Here is a 16698-nt window from a genome sequence, read left to right as displayed (position 1 = left end):
CTTTTTTGATGAAAAACGATGACCCCGGACCTGTCGAACTTTCTCCAGATGATCAGAAATGGTCATTTTTTTATGTTTTCTCTTTTGACTGTAAATGACTATTACATGTGAATAATCACTTTTGGAACTAACATAAGTGTGTTTAGAGTCATTTTTCTGCCAGAAATTGGTCGAAATAGAAGCTTCTGAGTAGGAGGAAAAGTCTGTAAAAATGGCAATTTTGGTCACTGTGGGGCTTTAAAAAGAGGTTATTCAACATCAGGCACTATCCTTTTGACATTTTGCATCATTTTTCAACATTTGAAAAAATAATTTTTTTAATGAAAAACGATGACACCGGACCTGTCGAACTTTCTCTAGATGGTCAGAAATGGTCATTTTTTAATGTTTTCTCTTTTGACTATAAATGACTATTAAATGTGAATGATCACTTTTGGAACTAAAATAAGTGTGTTTAGAGTCATTTTTATGCCAGAAATTGGTCGAAATAGAAGCTTCTGAGTAGGAGGAAGAGTCTGTAAAAATGGCAATTTTGGTCACTGTGGGGCTTTAAAAAGTGGTTATTCAACATCAGGCACTATCCTTTTGACATTTTGCATCATGTTTTCAACATTTGAAAATATATTTTTTTGATGAAAAACGATGACCCCGGACCTGTCAAACTTACTCCAGATGGTCAGAAATGGTCATTTGTTAATGTTTTCTCTTTTGCATGTAAAAGACTATTAAATGTGAATAATCACTTTTGGAACTAAAATAAGAGTGTTTAGAGTCATTTTTCTACCAGAAATTGGTTGTGATAGAAGCTTCTGAGCAGGAGGAAAAGTATGTAAAAATGCCAATTTTGGTCATTGTGGGGCTTTAAAAAGTGGATATTCAACATCAGGCACAATCCTTTTGACATTTTGCATCATTTTTTCAACATTTGAAAAAAAAAAATTTTTTGATGAAAAACGATGACCCCGGACCTGTCGAACTTTCTCCAGATGGTCAGAAATGGTCATTTTTTAATGTTTTCTTTTTTGACTATAAATGACTATTAAATGTGAATGATCACTTTTGGAACTAAAATAAGTGTGTTTAGTCATTTTTCTGCCAGAAATTGGTCGAAATAGAAGCTTCTGAGTAGGAGGAAAAGTCTGTAAAAATGGCAATTTTGGTCACTGTGGGGCTTTAAAAAGTGGTTATTCAACATCAGGCACAATCCTTTTGACATTTTGCATAATTTTTTCAACAGTTGAAAAAATATTTTTTTTGATGAAAATCGATGACCCCAGACCTGTCGAACTTTCTCCAGATAGTCAGAAATGGTCATTTTTTTATGTTTTCTCTTTTGACTGCAAATGACTATTAAATGTGAATGATCACTTTTGGAACTAAAATAAGTGTGTTTAGATTCATTTTTCTGCCAGAAATTGGTCAAAATAGAAGCTTCTGAGCAGGAGGAAAAGTCTGTAAAAATGGCAATTTTGGCCATTGTGGGGCTTTAAAAAGTGGTTATTCAACATCAGGCACAATCCTTTTGAACTTTTGCATCATTTTTTCAACATTTGAAAAAATGTTTTTTTTGATGAAAAACGATGACCCCGACCTGTCGAACTTTCTCCAGATGGTCAGAAATGGTCATTTTTTAATGTTTTCTCTTTTGACTGTAAACAATTATTAAATCTGAATGATCACTTTTGGAACTAAAATAAGTGTTTTTAGAGACATTTTTCTGACAGAAATTGGTCGAAATAGAAGCTTCTGAGTAGGAGGAAAAGTCTGTAAAATGGCAATTGTGGTCACTGTGTGGCTTTAAAAAGTCGTTATTCAACATCAGGCACTATCCTTTTGACATTTTGCATCATTTTTCAACATTTGAAAAAATATTTTTTTTTATGAAAAACGATGACACCGGACCTGTCGAACTTTCTCTAGATGGTCAGAAATGGTCATTTTTTAATGTTTTCTCTTTTGACTATAAATGACTATTAAATGTGAATGATCACTTTTGGAACTAAAATAAGTGTGTTTAGAGTCATTTTTCTGCCAGAAATTGGTCGAAATAGAAGCTTCTGAGTAGGAGGAAGAGTCTGTAAAAATGGCAATTTTGATCACTGTGGGGCTTTAAAAAGTGGTTATTCAACAGGAGGCCCAATCCTTTTGACATTTTGCATAATTTTTTCAACATTTAAAAAAATATCTTTTTTGATGAAAAACGATGACCCCGGACCTGTCGAACTTTCTCCAGATGATCAGAAATGGTCATTTTTTTATGTTTTCTCTTTTGACTGTAAATGACTATTAAATGTGAATAATCACTTTTGGAACTAAAATAAGTGTGTTTAGAGTCATTTTTCTGCCAGAAATTGGTCGAAATAGAAGCTTCTGAGTAGGAGGAAAAGTCTGTAAAAATGGCAATTTTGGTCACTGTGGGGCTTTAAAAAGAGGTTATTCAACATCAGGCACTATCCTTTTGACATTTTGCATCATTTTTCAACATTTGAAAAAATAATTTTTTTAATGAAAAACGATGACACCGGACCTGTCGAACTTTCTCTAGATGGTCAGAAATGGTCATTTTTTAATGTTTTCTCTTTTGACTATAAATGACTATTAAATGTGAATGATCACTTTTGGAACTAAAATAAGTGTATTTAGAGTCATTTTTCTGCCAGAAATTGGTCGAAATAGAAGCTTCTGAGTAGGAGGAAAAGTCTGTAAAAATGGCAATTTTGGTCACTGTGGGGCTTTAAAAAGTGGTTATTCAACATCAGGCACAATCCTTTTGACATTTTGCATAATTTTTTCAACAGTTGAAAAAATATTTTTTTTGATGAAAATCGATGACCCCAGACCTGTCGAACTTTCTCCAGATAGTCAGAAATGGTCATTTTTTTATGTTTTCTCTTTTGACTGCAAATGACTATTAAATGTGAATGATCACTTTTGGAACTAAAATAAGTGTGTTTAGATTCATTTTTCTGCCAGAAATTGGTCAAAATAGAAGCTTCTGAGCAGGAGGAAAAGTCTGTAAAAATGGCAATTTTGGCCATTGTGGGGCTTTAAAAAGTGGTTATTCAACATCAGGCACAATCCTTTTGAACTTTTGCATCATTTTTTCAACATTTGAAAAAATGTTTTTTTTGATGAAAAACGATGACCCCGACCTGTCGAACTTTCTCCAGATGGTCAGAAATGGTCATTTTTTTATGTTTTCTCTTTTGACTGTAAACAATTATTAAATCTGAATGATCACTTTTGGAACTAAAATAAGTGTTTTTAGAGACATTTTTCTGACAGAAATTGGTCGAAATAGAAGCTTCTGAGTAGGAGGAAAAGTCTGTAAAATGGCAATTGTGGTCACTGTGTGGCTTTAAAAAGTCGTTATTCAACATCAGGCACAATCCTTTTGACATTTTGCATCATTTTTTCAACATTTGAAAAAAAAAAAATTTTGGATGAAAAACGATGACCCCGGACCTGTCGAACTTTCTCCAGATGGTCAGAAATGGTCATTTTTTAATGTTTTCTCTTTTGACTATAAATGACTATTAAATGTGAATGATCACTTTTGGAACTAAAATAAGTGTGTTTAGTCATTTTTCTGCCAGAAATTGGTCGAAATAGAAGCTTCTGAGTAGGAGGAAAAGTCTGTAAAAATGGCAATTTTGGTCACTGTGGGGCTTTAAAAAGTGGTTATTCAACATCAGGCACAATCCTTTTGACATTTTGCATAATTTTTTCAACAGTTGAAAAAATATTTTTTTTGATGAAAATCGATGACCCCAGACCTGTCGAACTTTCTCCAGATAGTCAGAAATGGTCATTTTTTTATGTTTTCTCTTTTGACTGCAAATGACTATTAAATGTGAATGATCACTTTTGGAACTAAAATAAGTGTGTTTAGATTCATTTTTCTGCCAGAAATTGTTCAAAATAGAAGCTTCTGAGCAGGAGGAAAAGTCTGTAAAAATGGCAATTTTGGACATTGTGGGGCTTTAAAAAGTGGTTATTCAACATCAGGCACAATCCTTTTGAACTTTTGCATCATTTTTTCAACATTTGAAAAAATGTTTTTTTTGATGAAAAACGATGACCCCGACCTGTCGAACTTTCTCCAGATGGTCAGAAATGGTCATTTTTTAATGTTTTCTCTTTTGACTGTAAACAATTATTAAATCTGAATGATCACTTTTGGAACTAAAATAAGTGTTTTTAGAGACATTTTTCTGACAGAAATTGGTCGAAATAGAAGCTTCTGAGTAGGAGGAAAAGTCTGTAAAATGGCAATTGTGGTCACTGTGTGGCTTTAAAAAGTCGTTATTCAACATCAGGCACAATCCTTTTGACATTTTGCATCATTTTTCAACATTTGAAAAAATAATTTTTTTAATGAAAAACGATGACACCGGACCTGTCGAACTTTCTCTAGATGGTCAGAAATGGTCATTTTTTAATGTTTTCTCTTTTGACTATAAATGACTATTAAATGTGAATGATCACTTTTGGAACTAAAATAAGTGTGTTTAGAGTCATTTTTCTGCCAGAAATTGGTCGAAATAGAAGCTTCTGAGTAGGAGGAAGAGTCTGTAAAAATGGCAATTTTGATCACTGTGGGGCTTTAAAAAGTGGTTATTCAACAGGAGGCCCAATCCTTTTGACATTTTGCATAATTTTTTCAACATTTAAAAAAATATCTTTTTTGATGAAAAACGATGACCCCGGACCTGTCGAACTTTCTCCAGATGATCAGAAATGGTCATTTTTTTATGTTTTCTCTTTTGACTGTAAATGACTATTACATGTGAATAATCACTTTTGGAACTAACATAAGTGTGTTTAGAGTCATTTTTCTGCCAGAAATTGGTCGAAATAGAAGCTTCTGAGTAGGAGGAAAAGTCTGTAAAAATGGCAATTTTGGTCACTGTGGGGCTTTAAAAAGAGGTTATTCAACATCAGGCACTATCCTTTTGACATTTTGCATCATTTTTCAACATTTGAAAAAATAATTTTTTTAATGAAAAACGATGACACCGGACCTGTCGAACTTTCTCTAGATGGTCAGAAATGGTCATTTTTTAATGTTTTCTCTTTTGACTATAAATGACTATTAAATGTGAATGATCACTTTTGGAACTAAAATAAGTGTGTTTAGAGTCATTTTTATGCCAGAAATTGGTCGAAATAGAAGCTTCTGAGTAGGAGGAAGAGTCTGTAAAAATGGCAATTTTGGTCACTGTGGGGCTTTAAAAAGTGGTTATTCAACATCAGGCACTATCCTTTTGACATTTTGCATCATGTTTTCAACATTTGAAAATATATTTTTTTGATGAAAAACGATGACCCCGGACCTGTCAAACTTACTCCAGATGGTCAGAAATGGTCATTTGTTAATGTTTTCTCTTTTGCATGTAAAAGACTATTAAATGTGAATAATCACTTTTGGAACTAAAATAAGAGTGTTTAGAGTCATTTTTCTACCAGAAATTGGTTGTGATAGAAGCTTCTGAGCAGGAGGAAAAGTATGTAAAAATGCCAATTTTGGTCATTGTGGGGCTTTAAAAAGTGGATATTCAACATCAGGCACAATCCTTTTGACATTTTGCATCATTTTTTCAACATTTGAAAAAAAAAAATTTTTTGATGAAAAACGATGACCCCGGACCTGTCGAACTTTCTCCAGATGGTCAGAAATGGTCATTTTTTAATGTTTTCTTTTTTGACTATAAATGACTATTAAATGTGAATGATCACTTTTGGAACTAAAATAAGTGTGTTTAGTCATTTTTCTGCCAGAAATTGGTCGAAATAGAAGCTTCTGAGTAGGAGGAAAAGTCTGTAAAAATGGCAATTTTGGTCACTGTGGGGCTTTAAAAAGTGGTTATTCAACATCAGGCACAATCCTTTTGACATTTTGCATAATTTTTTCAACAGTTGAAAAAATATTTTTTTTGATGAAAATCGATGACCCCAGACCTGTCGAACTTTCTCCAGATAGTCAGAAATGGTCATTTTTTTATGTTTTCTCTTTTGACTGCAAATGACTATTAAATGTGAATGATCACTTTTGGAACTAAAATAAGTGTGTTTAGATTCATTTTTCTGCCAGAAATTGGTCAAAATAGAAGCTTCTGAGCAGGAGGAAAAGTCTGTAAAAATGGCAATTTTGGCCATTGTGGGGCTTTAAAAAGTGGTTATTCAACATCAGGCACAATCCTTTTGAACTTTTGCATCATTTTTTCAACATTTGAAAAAATGTTTTTTTTGATGAAAAACGATGACCCCGACCTGTCGAACTTTCTCCAGATGGTCAGAAATGGTCATTTTTTAATGTTTTCTCTTTTGACTGTAAACAATTATTAAATCTGAATGATCACTTTTGGAACTAAAATAAGTGTTTTTAGAGACATTTTTCTGACAGAAATTGGTCGAAATAGAAGCTTCTGAGTAGGAGGAAAAGTCTGTAAAATGGCAATTGTGGTCACTGTGTGGCTTTAAAAAGTCGTTATTCAACATCAGGCACTATCCTTTTGACATTTTGCATCATTTTTCAACATTTGAAAAAATATTTTTTTTTATGAAAAACGATGACACCGGACCTGTCGAACTTTCTCTAGATGGTCAGAAATGGTCATTTTTTAATGTTTTCTCTTTTGACTATAAATGACTATTAAATGTGAATGATCACTTTTGGAACTAAAATAAGTGTGTTTAGAGTCATTTTTCTGCCAGAAATTGGTCGAAATAGAAGCTTCTGAGTAGGAGGAAGAGTCTGTAAAAATGGCAATTTTGATCACTGTGGGGCTTTAAAAAGTGGTTATTCAACAGGAGGCCCAATCCTTTTGACATTTTGCATAATTTTTTCAACATTTAAAAAAATATCTTTTTTGATGAAAAACGATGACCCCGGACCTGTCGAACTTTCTCCAGATGATCAGAAATGGTCATTTTTTTATGTTTTCTCTTTTGACTGTAAATGACTATTAAATGTGAATAATCACTTTTGGAACTAAAATAAGTGTGTTTAGAGTCATTTTTCTGCCAGAAATTGGTCGAAATAGAAGCTTCTGAGTAGGAGGAAAAGTCTGTAAAAATGGCAATTTTGGTCACTGTGGGGCTTTAAAAAGAGGTTATTCAACATCAGGCACTATCCTTTTGACATTTTGCATCATTTTTCAACATTTGAAAAAATAATTTTTTTAATGAAAAACGATGACACCGGACCTGTCGAACTTTCTCTAGATGGTCAGAAATGGTCATTTTTTAATGTTTTCTCTTTTGACTATAAATGACTATTAAATGTGAATGATCACTTTTGGAACTAAAATAAGTGTATTTAGAGTCATTTTTCTGCCAGAAATTGGTCGAAATAGAAGCTTCTGAGTAGGAGGAAAAGTCTGTAAAAATGGCAATTTTGGTCACTGTGGGGCTTTAAAAAGTGGTTATTCAACATCAGGCACAATCCTTTTGACATTTTGCATAATTTTTTCAACAGTTGAAAAAATATTTTTTTTGATGAAAATCGATGACCCCAGACCTGTCGAACTTTCTCCAGATAGTCAGAAATGGTCATTTTTTTATGTTTTCTCTTTTGACTGCAAATGACTATTAAATGTGAATGATCACTTTTGGAACTAAAATAAGTGTGTTTAGATTCATTTTTCTGCCAGAAATTGGTCAAAATAGAAGCTTCTGAGCAGGAGGAAAAGTCTGTAAAAATGGCAATTTTGGCCATTGTGGGGCTTTAAAAAGTGGTTATTCAACATCAGGCACAATCCTTTTGAACTTTTGCATCATTTTTTCAACATTTGAAAAAATGTTTTTTTTGATGAAAAACGATGACCCCGACCTGTCGAACTTTCTCCAGATGGTCAGAAATGGTCATTTTTTTATGTTTTCTCTTTTGACTGTAAACAATTATTAAATCTGAATGATCACTTTTGGAACTAAAATAAGTGTTTTTAGAGACATTTTTCTGACAGAAATTGGTCGAAATAGAAGCTTCTGAGTAGGAGGAAAAGTCTGTAAAATGGCAATTGTGGTCACTGTGTGGCTTTAAAAAGTCGTTATTCAACATCAGGCACTATCCTTTTGACATTTTGCATCATTTTTCAACATTTGAAAAAATAATTTTTTTAATGAAAAACGATGACACCGGACCTGTCGAACTTTCTCTAGATGGTCAGAAATGGTCATTTTTTAATGTTTTCTCTTTTGACTATAAATGACTATTAAATGTGAATGATCACTTTTGGAACTAAAATAAGTGTGTTTAGAGTCATTTTTCTGCCAGAAATTGGTCGAAATAGAAGCTTCTGAGTAGGAGGAAGAGTCTGTAAAAATGGCAATTTTGATCACTGTGGGGCTTTAAAAAGTGGTTATTCAACAGGAGGCCCAATCCTTTTGACATTTTGCATAATTTTTTCAACATTTAAAAAAATATCTTTTTTGATGAAAAACGATGACCCCGGACCTGTCGAACTTTCTCCAGATGATCAGAAATTGTCATTTTTTTATGTTTTCTCTTTTGACTGTAAATGACTATTAAATGTGAATAATCACTTTTGGAACTAAAATAAGTGTGTTTAGAGTCATTTTTCTGCCAGAAATTGGTCGAAATAGAAGCTTCTGAGTAGGAGGAAAAGTCTGTAAAAATGGCAATTTTGGTCACTGTGGGGCTTTAAAAAGAGGTTATTCAACATCAGGCACTATCCTTTTGACATTTTGCATCATTTTTCAACATTTGAAAAAATAATTTTTTTAATGAAAAACGATGACACCGGACCTGTCGAACTTTCTCTAGATGGTCAGAAATGGTCATTTTTTAATGTTTTCTCTTTTGACTATAAATGACTATTAAATGTGAATGATCACTTTTGGAACTAAAATAAGTGTGTTTAGAGTCATTTTTCTGCCAGAAATTGGTCGAAATAGAAGCTTCTGAGTAGGAGGAAGAGTCTGTAAAAATGGCAATTTTGATCACTGTGGGGCTTTAAAAAGTGGTTATTCAACAGGAGGCCCAATCCTTTTGACATTTTGCATAATTTTTTCAACATTTAAAAAAATATCTTTTTTGATGAAAAACGATGACCCCGGACCTGTCGAACTTTCTCCAGATGATCAGAAATGGTCATTTTTTTATGTTTTCTCTTTTGACTGTAAATGACTATTAAATGTGAATAATCACTTTTGTAACTAAAATAAGTGTGTTTAGAGTCATTTTTCTGCCAGAAATTGGTCGAAATAGAAGCTTCTGAGTAGGAGGAAAAGTCTGTAAAAATGGCAATTTTGGTCACTGTGGGGCTTTAAAAAGAGGTTATTCAACATCAGGCACTATCCTTTTGACATTTTGCATCATTTTTCAACATTTGAAAAAATAATTTTTTTAATGAAAAACGATGACACCGGACCTGTCGAACTTTCTCTAGATGGTCAGAAATGGTCATTTTTTAATGTTTTCTCTTTTGACTATAAATGACTATTAAATGTGAATGATCACTTTTGGAACTAAAATAAGTGTGTTTAGAGTCATTTTTCTGCCAGTAATTGGTCGAAATAGAAGCTTCTGAGTAGGAGGAAGAGTCTGTAAAAATGGCAATTTTGGTCACTGTGGGGCTTTAAAAAGTGGTTATTCAACATCAGGCACAATCCTTTTGACATTTTGCATAATTTTTTCAACATTTGAAAAAATATTTTTTTTGATGAAAAACGATGACCCCAGACCTGTCGAACTTTCTCCAGATGGTCAGAAATGGTCATTTTTTTATGTTTTCTCTTTTGACTGCAAATGACTATTAAATGTGAATGATCACTTTTGAAACTAAAATAAGTGTGTTTAGATTCATTTTTCTGCCAGAAATTGGTCAAAATAGAAGCTTCTGAGCAGGAGGAAAAGTCTGTAAAAATGGCAATTTTGGTCATTGTGGGGCTTTAAAAAGTGGTTATTCAACATCAGGCACAATCCTTTTGACCTTTTGCATCATTTTTTCAACATTTGAAAAAAAAATTTTTTTAATGAAAAACGATGACCCCGGACCTGTCGAACTTTCTCCAGATGGTCAGAAATGGTCATTTTTTTATGTTTTCTCTTTTGACTGTAAACAATTATTAAATCTGAATGATCACTTTTGGAACTAAAATAAGTGTGTTTAGAGACATTTTTCTGACAGAAATTGGTCGAAATAGAAGCTTCTGAGTAGGAGGAAAAGTCTGTAAAAATGGCAATTGTGGTCACTGTGGGGCTTTAAAAAGTCGTTATTCAACATCAGGCACTATCCTTTTAACATTTTGCATCATTTTTTCAACATTTGAAAACATATTTTTTTTGATGAAAAACAATGACACCGGACCTGTCGAACTTTCTCTAGATGGTCAGAAATGATCTTTTTTTAATGTTTTCTCTTTTGACTGTAAATGACTATTAAATGTGAATGATCACTTTTGGAACTAAAATAAGTGTGTTTAGAGACATTTTTCTGACAGAAATTGGTCGAAATAGAAGCTTCTGAGTAGGAGGAAAAGTCTGTAAAAATGGCAATTGTGGTCACTGTGGGGCTTTAAAAAGTGGTTATTCAACATCAGGCACTATCCTTTTGACATTTTGCATCATTTTTTCAACATTTGAAAAAATATTTATTTTGATGAAAAAAATGACACCGGACCTGTGGAACTTTCTCTAGATGGTCAGAAATGGTCATTTTTTAATGATTTCTCTTTTGACAGTAAATGACTATTAAATGTGAATGATCACTTTTGGAACTAAAATAAGTGTGTTTAGAGTCATTTTTCTGCCAGAAATTGGGCGAAATAGAAGCTTCTGAGTAGGAGGAAAAGTCTTTAAAAATGGCAATTTTGGTCACTATGTGGCTTTAAAAAGTGGTTATTCAACATCAGGCACTATCCTTTTGACATTTTGCATCATGTTTTCAAAATTTGAAAATATATTTTTTTTGATGAAAAACGATGACCCCGGACCTGTCAAACTTACTCCAGATGGTCAGAAATGGTCATTTGTTAATGTTTTCTCTTTTGCATGTAAAAGACTATTAAATGTGAATAATCACTTTTGGAACTAAAATAAGAGCGTTTAGAGTCATTTTTCTACCAGAAATTGGTTGTGATAGAAGCTTCTGAGCAGGAGGAAAAGTATGTAAAAATGGCAATTTTGGTCATTGTGGGGCTTTAAAAAGTGGATATTCAACATCAGGCACAATCCTTTTGACATTTTGCATCATTTTTTCAACATTTGAAAAAAAAAAAATTTTTGATGAAAAACGATGACCCCGGACCTGTCGAACTTTCTCCAGATGGTCAGAAATGGTCATTTTTTAATGTTTTCTCTTTTGACTATAAATGACTATTAAATGTGAATGATCACTTTTGGAACTAAAATAAGTGTGTTTAGTCATTTTTCTGCCAGAAATTGGTCGAAATAGAAGCTTCTGAGTAGGAGGAAAAGTCTGTAAAAATGGCAATTTTGGTCACTGTGGGGCTTTAAAAAGTGGTTATTCAACATCAGGCACAATCCTTTTGACATTTTGCATAATTTTTTCAACAGTTGAAAAAATATTTTTTTTGATGAAAAACGATGACCCCAGACCTGTCGAACTTTCTCCAGATAGTCAGAAATGGTCATTTTTTTATGTTTTCTCTTTTGACTGCAAATGACTATTAAATGTGAATGATCACTTTTGGAACTAAAATAAGTGTGTTTAGATTCATTTTTCTGCCAGAAATTGGTCGAAATAGAAGCTTCTGAGTAGGAGGAAAAGTCTGTAAAAATTGAAATTTTGGTCACTGTGGGGCTTTAAAAACTGGTTATTCAACATCAGGCACAATCCTTTTGACATTCTGCATCATTTTTTCAACATTTGAAAATATATTTTTTTTTGATGAAAAACAATGACCCCGGACCTGTTGAAGTTTCTCCAGATGGTCAGAAATGGTCATTTTTTAATGTTTTCTCTTTTGATTGTAAACAATTATTAAATGTGAATGATCACTTTTGGAACTAAAATAGGTGTGTTTAGAGTCATTTTTCAACCAGAAATTGGTCAAAATCGAAGCTTCTGAGTTGGAGGAAAAGTCTTAAAAATGGCAATTTTGGTCACTGTGGGGCTTTAAAAAGTGGTTATTCAACATCAGGCACAATCCTTTTGACATTTTGCATAGTTTTTTCAACATTTGAAAAAATATTTTTTTTGCTGAAAAACGATGACACTTTCTCTAGATTGTCAGAAATGGTCATTTTTTTTAATGTTTTATCTTTTGACTGCAAATGACTATTAAATGTGAATGATCACTTTTGGAACTAAAATAAGTGTGTTTATAGACATTTTTCTGCCAGAAATTGGTCGAAATAGAAACTTCTGAGTAAGAGGAAAAGTCTGTAAAAATGGCAATTTGGTCACTGTTGGGCTTTAAAAGGTGGTTATTCAACATCAGGCACAATCCTTTTGACAATTTGCATCATTTTTTCAACATTTGAAAAAATATTTTTTTTTTATGAAAAACGATGACCCTGAACCTGTCGAACTTTCTCCATTTGGTCAGAAATGGTCATTTTTTAATGTTTTCTCTTTTGACTGTAAATGACTTTTAAATGTGAATTATCACTTTTGGAACTAAAATGAGTGTGTTTAGAATCATTTTTCTGTCAGAAATTGGTCGAAATAGAAGCTTCTGAGTAGGAGGAAAAATCTGTAAAAATGGCAGATTTGATCACTGTGGGGCTTTAAAAAGTGGTTATTCAACAGGAGGCCCAATCCTTTTGACATTTTGCATCATTTTTTCAACATTTGAAAAAATAATTTTTTTTATGAAAAACGATGACACCGGACCTGTCAAACTTTCTCTAGATGGTCAGAAATGGTCATTTTTTAATGTTTTCTCTTTTGACTATAAATGACTATTAAATGTGAATGATCACTTTTGGAACTAAAATAAGTGTGTTTAGTCATTTTTCTGCCAGAAATTGGTCGAAATAGAAGCTTCTGAGTAGGAGGAAAAGTCTGTAAAAATGGCAATTTTGGTCACTGTGGGGCTTTAAAAAGTGGTTATTCAACATCAGGCACAATCCTTTTGACATTTTGCATAATTTTTTCAACAGTTGAAAAAATATTTTTTTTGATGAAAAACGATGACCCCAGACCTGTCGAACTTTCTCCAGATAGTCAGAAATGGTCATTTTTTTATGTTTTCTCTTTTGATTGCAAATGACTATTAAATGTGAATGATCACTTTTGGAACTAAAATAATTGTGTTTAGATTCATTTTTCTGCCAGAAATTGGTCGAAATAGAAGCTTCTGAGTAGGAGGAAAAGTCTGTAAAAATTGCAATTTTGGTCACTGTGGGGCTTTAAAAACTGGTTATTCAACATCAGGCACAATCCTTTTGACATTCTGCATCATTTTTTCAACATTTGAAAATATATTTTTTTTTGATGAAAAACAATGACCCCGGACCTGTTGAAGTTTCTCCAGATGGTCAGAAATGGTCATTTTTTAATGTTTTCTCTTTTGATTGTAAACAATTATTAAATGTGAATGATCACTTTTGGAACTAAAATAAGTGTGTTTAGAGTCATTTTTCTGCCAGAAATTGGTCAAAATCGAAGCTTCTGAGTTGGAGGAAAAGTCTTAAAAATGGCAATTTTGGTCACTGTGGGGCTTTAAAAAGTGGTTATTCAACATCAGGCACAATCCTTTTGACATTTTGCATAGTTTTTTCAACATTTGAAAAAAATTTTTTTTTGCTGAAAAACGATGACACCGGACCTGTCGAACTTTCTCTAGATTGTCAGAAATGGTCATTTTTTTAATGTTTTCTCTTTTGACTGCAAATGACTATTAAATGTGAATGATCACTTTTGGAACTAAAATAAGTCTGTTTATAGACATTTTTCTGCCAGAAATTGGTCGAAATAGAAACTTCTGAGTAAGAGGAAAAGTCTGTAAAAATGGCAATTTGGTCACTGTTGGGCTTTAAAAGGTGGTTATTCAACATCAGGCACAATCCTTTTGACAATTTGCATCATTTTTTCAACATTTGAAAAAATATTTTTTTTTGATGAAAAACGATGACCCTGAACCTGTCGAACTTTCTCCATTTGGTCAGAAATGGTCATTTTTTAATGTTTTCTCTTTTGACTGTAAATGACTTTTAAATGTGAATTATCACTTTTGGAACTAAAATGAGTGTGTTTAGAATCATTTTTCTGTCAGAAATTGGTCGAAATAGAAGCTTCTGAGTAGGAGGAAAAATCTGTAAAAATGGCAGATTTGATCACTGTGGGGCTTTAAAAAGTGGTCATTCAACAGGAGGCCCAATCCTTTTGACATTTTGCATCATTTTTTCAACATTTGAAAAAATAATTTTTTTTATGAAAAACGATGACACCGGACCTGTCAAACTTTCTCTAGATGGTCAGAAATGGTCATTTTTTATGTTTTCTCTTTTGACTGCAAATGACTAGTAAATGTGAATGATCACTTTTGGAACTAAAATAAGTGTGTTTAGATTCATTTTTCTGCCAGAAATTGGTCAAAATAGAAGCTTCTGAGCAGGAGGAAAAGTCTGTAAAAATGGCAATTTTGGCCATTGTGGGGCTTTAAAAAGTGGTATTCAACATCAGGCACAATCCTTTTGAACTTTTGCATCATTTTTTCAACATTTGAAAAAATGTTTTTTTTTATGAAAAACGATGACCCCGACCTGTCGAACTTTCTCCAGATGGTCAGAAATGGTCATTTTTTAATGTTTTCTCTTTTGACTGTAAACAATTATTAAATCTGAATGATCACTTTTGGAACTAAAATAAGTGTTTTTAGAGACATTTTTCTGACAGAAATTGGTCGAAATAGAAGCTTCTGAGTAGGAGGAAAAGTCTGTAAAATGGCAATTGTGGTCACTGTGTGGCTTTAAAAAGTCGTTATTCAACATCAGGCACTATCCTTTTGACATTCTGCATCATTTTTTCAACATTTGAAAATATTTTTTTTGATGAAAAACAATGACACCGGACCTGTCGAACTTTCTCTAGATGGTCAGAAATGGTCATTTTTTAATGTTTTCTCTTTTGATTGTAAACAATTATTAAATGTGAATGATCACTTTTGGAACTAAAATAAGTGTGTTTAGAGTCATTTTTCTGCCAGAAATTGGTCAAAATCGAAGCTTCTGAGTAGGTGGAAAAGTCTGTAAAAATTGCAATTTTGGTCACTGTGGGGCTTTAAAAAGTGGTTATTCAACAGCAAGCACAATCCTTTTGACATTTTGCATAGTTTTTTCAACATTTGAAAAAATATTTTTTTTGCTGAAAAACGATGACACCGGACCTGTCGAACTTTCTCTAGATTGTCAGAAATGGTCATTTTTTTAATGTTTTCTCTTTTGACTGCAAATGACTATTAAATGTGAATGATCACTTTTGGAACTAAAATAAGTGTGTTTAGAGTCATTTTCCTGCCAGAAATTGGTCGAATAGAAGCTTCTGAGCAGGAGGAAAAGTATGTAAAAATGGCAATTTTGGTCATTGTGGGGCTTTAAAAAGTGGTTATTCAACATCAGGCATGATCCTTTTGACATTTTGCATCATTTTTTTCAACATTTGAAAAAATATTTTTTTTGATGAAAAACGATGAATCCAGACCTGTCGAACTTTCTTCAGATGGTCAGAAATGGTCATTTTTTTATGTTTTCTCTTTTGACTGCAAATGACTTTTAAATGTGAATTATCACTTTTGGAACTAAAATACGTGTGTTTAGAGACATTTTTCTGCCAGAAATTGGTCGAAATAGAAGCTTCTGAGCAGGAGGAAAAGTATGTAAAATTGGCAATTTTGGTCATTTTGGGCTTTAAAAAGTGGTTATTCAACATCAGGCATGATCCTTTTGACATTTTGCATCATTTTTTCAACAGTTGAAAAAAGATTTTTTTTATGAAAAACGATGACCCCGGACCTGTCGAACTTTCTCCAGATGGTCAGAAATGGTCATTTTTTAATGTTTTCTCTTTTGACTGTCAACAATTATTAAATCTGAATGATCACTTCTGGAACTAAAATAAGTGTGTTTAGAAACATTTTTCTGACAGAAATTGGTCGTAATAGAAGCTTCTGCGTAGGAGAAAAAGTCTGAAAAAATGGCAATTTTGGTCACTGTGGGGCTTTAAAAAGTCATTATTCAACATCAGGCACTATCCTTTTGACATTTTGCATCATTTTTTCAACATTTGAAAAAATATTTTTTTGTGATGAAAAACGATGACACCGGACCTGTCGAACTTTCTCCAGATGGTCAGAAATGGTAATTTTTTATTGTTTTCTCTTTTGACTGCAAATGACTTTTAAATGTGAATTATCACTTTTGAAACTAAAATGAGTGTGTTTAGAGTAATTTTTCTGTCAGAAATTGGTCGAAATAGAAGCTTCTGAGTAGGTGGAAAAGTCTGTAAAAATTGCAATTTTGGTACTGTGGGGCTTTAAAAAGTGGTTATTCAACATCAGGCACAATCCTTTTGAAATTTTGCATCTTTTTTTCAACATTTGAAAAAATATTTTTTTTGATGAAAAACGATGACCCCGGACCTGTCGAACTTTCTCCAGATGGTCAGAAATGGTCATTTTTTAATGTTTTCTCTTTTGACTGTAAATGACTTTTAAATGTGAATTATCACTTTTGAAACTAAAATGAGTGTGTTTACAATCATTTTT

This window comes from Lissotriton helveticus, chromosome 12, assembly GCF_964261635.1.
Source record: "Lissotriton helveticus chromosome 12, aLisHel1.1, whole genome shotgun sequence".
Taxonomy (NCBI): domain Eukaryota; kingdom Metazoa; phylum Chordata; class Amphibia; order Caudata; family Salamandridae; genus Lissotriton; species Lissotriton helveticus.
Note: the sequence above shows the minus strand (reverse complement) of the source record.